This window comes from Haliaeetus leucocephalus, unplaced genomic scaffold, assembly GCF_000737465.1.
Source record: "Haliaeetus leucocephalus isolate CR32 unplaced genomic scaffold, Haliaeetus_leucocephalus-4.0 Scaffold164, whole genome shotgun sequence".
NCBI lineage: Eukaryota > Metazoa > Chordata > Aves > Accipitriformes > Accipitridae > Haliaeetus > Haliaeetus leucocephalus.
The window spans coordinates 997,611-1,002,069 of NW_010972600.1; positions in this window are offsets into that span (position 1 = coordinate 997,611).

Genomic DNA, 4,459 nt, shown 5'->3' on the forward strand with positions numbered 1-4,459 from the left:
CGCGTGCTTGACGAGCGGAACCGCTGGTGTGAGCGGGAGCCGCTGAGACCCCCTATTTTCCCACCTTCCTCAGACAATCTGGTATTGTTTGGCCGCAGCCTTAGTGATCCCTGCACCGGGGCTGTGACTGACACAGCTTTGAGGCTCTAAGGCGTATTTTGAATTTCTAAAACCTCTCAGGAAGTCCCCGGGGTGCCTTCTGCCATTGTCTTGTTTCTCCTTTCGCCTTTTTCCCTTTCCACCCGATCCCCTCCCGCCTCCCCCGCCGCCTCCTCCCCCTTTTTTTTTTTCCCCTTCCTCCCCCTAATTCCAGGCCCTACAATCCCTAACACAGCCCAGTTTTTTCTTTCGCCCCATGTTTATGCTCTGACTCTCTCTGGAGCTGCTCAGCCAGTTCGCAAACATGATTTAAAAAAAAAAAAAAAAGGAAAAACTAAATAAAGCTCTAAAAGTTCCCAGATCCTTGATCCACCATGGAGAAGAAGGGCTTTACTTGTTTGCTTTTAATCAGCTGACACAAACCCCAGGATGTGTTGAAAAATAATACTAGAAATAAATCTTTCACCTAATCTATCGCACGCTTGCGTCCATCTTGCTGCCCGCTCCGCTCTGGCCATCCATCACCCATCCATCCCCGCCGGGGCTGTGCGGAGGGACTGTCCTGCGGGATCTGGCTGAGGAGTTTCCATCTCGGTGAAGCGTTTCCATCAGGAGCCCCCAAAGGGGTGCAGAGCCCCCGTCCCCCGGCAAAGGACTGGGCTGTGCCCGGCACGGGGTCCAGGCTCTGCTACCTTTGCCTTGGGCTTTCGTGTGCTGGGACCATCGCGCCGGCACTGCCCCGTCCCCCCCGGCCTCTCCAGGGCTCGGCACTATATAACCATTTCCCATTTCCAGTCTTAATCTTATAAGAATGAATTGAGAATGACCAGCGTAAATACACAGGTGCCACTGGGAGCAGAAACCACTCTTTAATCTCAGATATGAAAACAATTCCCTGCTCCGCTCGCTAGCAATCAGCAAGTGCTATCAGTGCCGCGCTCTCCCCGGGAACAGGAGAGCTTATAAATATGAATTAGTGCAGAGAAAATCTACTCTCTTACCTAAAGCTAAATGTTATCTGGGTCCCTTTCCAGCAGTGGCTGACATTTCCAGAGTGCTTTTAGTCACATCTGCGGGAAGACAACTCATTTCTTGTTTTTAAAAAAAAAAAAGGGAAGAGAGGGAGAAAGGAAAGAAAGAGGAAGCAGAGGAGGAGCGGGAGGAGGATGAGCGGCGGCGTAGGGAGATGCTGCCTTTGTTTAAAGAGGGAAATGCTGGATGCCTGAGCCTCCTCCGGGAGAGGGGAGATGCCGGGTGGGCTCTGCCCCAGCACCCGACGCTCGCCGGGGAAAGGACGGTGTGGCCGGGGAAGCCAAAGCTCCGAGGCAGCGGCACAACATGCTCCTGTCTGAGCAAGGCCTCGAAATGCGGGTGCTCGTGGTTGGGGCATCGAGCGGCTCCAGGGAGGCTCCTAGTGCTGCCACCCGCCTGCCCCGGGGTCCTGCTGGGGGGGGAACATGGGGAGCGGGGACCCCATCTCGGCACCTTGGCGTGCAGCACTGAGCGCAGCCCACAGCGGTGATGGCAACCGGTGCCGGAGGGACAGCGTGTTCCGTGGCCATGGGTGTCCCTAGTCCTGGCACGGAGCCCCTTGGGTTCGCCTGGGTGAAGCCTCCTGGAAGTGGAGCCCGGGAGGGTCTGGGTCCTGCGGGGATTTGTGGGATGGCCGGTCCCCATGTGCCGCCTCTGCCCAGATTTTTTGGTGAGCCGTGGCTGGGTCACCTCTTGCTGTCGGTGGGGCACTGCTGGAGCGGCATGGCTGGACCACCGAAAGCCGCAGGGTCTGGCCCGGGAGCAGGAGTCGGTGCCCGAGACAGAGCTGGGAGCATCCCTGGTGGACATCCTGAAAATGGGGAGGTGGGCTGTGCTGTGCTGCCCTGCCAGAGCTGGGGAAACTGAGGCACGGCATGGGAAATGCTCCCGCAACCCCAGCCAAGGAGATCTCTTTGGAGAGAGGGGAGAGTGCGAGGAAGATGATGGGGCGGGAGGGCCTCTGGGTATCACCAGCAGCACCAGCTCAGCCCCAGCAGCGTGTCCCAGGCACAGGGCTTGCTCTGCTCCGGCAGCATCCCAGCCGGCCGCACCTCTCCCTGCCTCGCCTACCCTCTGGCTCTGGGTGCCCGAGGGTCCCCCACACGCTGCCACCGCACCCCAAAGGGCCCCCACGTCTCCACGGGCCAGTGCTGCTGCTGACGGGGAAGGATGCGGCCCCACGGCGGGCATCCAAACCCCATCCCTCCTCCCTCCCGCCGCCCGGCTCTGATCCCCACTACCTGCGCTCGCTGGCCTCTCACCGCAAACATATCTGCGAGGGAAGGAACTACAGACCACGAGAGTCTCTAATGGGATGCTTAAGCCGTCTTTTAGGTTTTTAATGAGCGGTTCCTGGCAGGAATGCTAAACATCACTAGGTAGACAGACCTGCCTCGCTGTCAGGCGGCGCAATGTGTTTCTGTGTCCTTGTCTGGCTTAAGTGAGCTCTGACCTCATTTGCTTCGTGCCATTCAATTAACAAGGCGAGCTGCGCTGGGCGGGGGGGGGGAGGGGGATGCCGGGGGGACTTTAACCGTATGTATTAATTTCCATTTTATGTTCCAAACAATTGAGCATCGCTCGGCGGCGGGAAGCGGCGGCCGGCCCCTCTCGTGGGTATGGTTCCCAGACGCCGCTCTGCCCGGGCTGTGCTTTGCTGGTGACCCCCAGCCCAGCGCTGGCAGCTTGTGGGGTTGGGGGGGGATCTCAGGGGGTCCCCGCTCTGGCCTTCCCTTCCCATCCTCCATCCAGGGAAGGATCCGTGCCCCGTGCAGCCCCTTCACCACACTTTGGTTAATGCCCCTCCATCTTGTGCTTCATCTGGAACGTCGATGGCTGCGCAGTGAGAGAGAAATGATTTGGAAAGGGGCGAGAGAGGGAGAGAAATGTTTCCCGGGATGTTAAAAAAAGCGACTTCAGGCACCTAAATTTATGCTGCTCTAAAATGGATTTTATTCCAGTGTAATGAGAGAACAAAATAATTAATTCCTCTCCCGCAGACAAAAGGCTAGAGGCTTTCCTCCAGCCTCGTCTTCCCACCGAGCCGTCGGGAAGATGGGCCGGTTCCTGGGGCACCTCACCCGGTGCCAGGGCCGGATCCTGGAGGTGCAGCCCAGCCCCTTCGCACAGGCTGGGGGCTGGATCTGCACCCCGGGGTGGTGGCCCGGTTGGGGACGGGGTGCTGCAAAGGGCAGAACCCTCTGTGCTTGTGGGGCACTGGGGTGTGCAGGGGATGGGGGCTGCCCGGCTGCTGTCACAGCCCCATCCCATCTCCTGCTGCCCAGGCTGGATCCAGCCCCACGCTCCATCCAGCGCCCACCCATGGGTGGCAGATTGGGTGTCTGTGGGTACCATGGGGTGGGTTTGCCATCCCCTCGCTAAGAGGCGAATTACCGTGTTTCTGAAGGGAAGGAGTTGCCTCTGCTCTTCAAAGGCAGCCCCCCCCCCCAGCTCTTTTGGGGCTGGGGATGAACAGGGGGATTGTGGTTGTACTGGATGAAGCGATAAATATTAATTATGCAAACCAGCCTCTTCCAGCCCACCCTTGTCTCCACAACATTCCAGGACAGGGAGAAATGGAGGCAGAGTCAATTTATTCACTTAGCAGGTCACTCTCTTTAAGAACATCCCTTTCAAAAGAGAGTTGCAACTAGATTAGATCAAGCAGGGCTGAGCTTGCCTCCCTCAGATATGATAAAATATTCTAATAAATACTTGGGAAGCCCATTACAAGGAGACTGTTCCGTGCCGGTGAGACCTTCACGGCGGGGCCTTTCATGCGGGTCTCCCATCTGAGTCGTGGCAGTGGGGGGGCCATGCAGCATCTCTGGGGCCCCACTGCCCGTCGGTCCCACGCAGAGGGTCGCTGCCCCACGGGATGCTCTCCCTGTTTCCGATTTTTAATAACAAACCATAAAACTCAGCTCCTGGCTCGCAGCTTTGAGGAGCAGGGTCGGAAAGGAGCCCCTCTCGCCTCGGTGGGCCCCATGGCGAGGGCAGCCCCGGTTCCCAGCCAGGACTGACAAGGAGGGGGGAACGGAGGGTGTTGCTGAACCCCCCCCCAGCTCCTGCATTTTTGCTGTTGGAGCTGACACTGCTGGCGTGGTGTGACCCGTGGCCGTGGGCTTGGGCCGGGATTCGTTTCCTCGCCACGTACGTACAGGAGAAACCCCCTGCTCGGGTCCCTTTGCTGCAGGGAAACACAAAACCCCACGGGGCTCCCTGACAGCGTGGGGGGCCCCAGCCACGGGGACAACTGCACCCCGGCCCTGTCCCCACTCCCATCCCATCCCATCCCCATCCCCAGTCCCACCCCAGCCCATCCCCA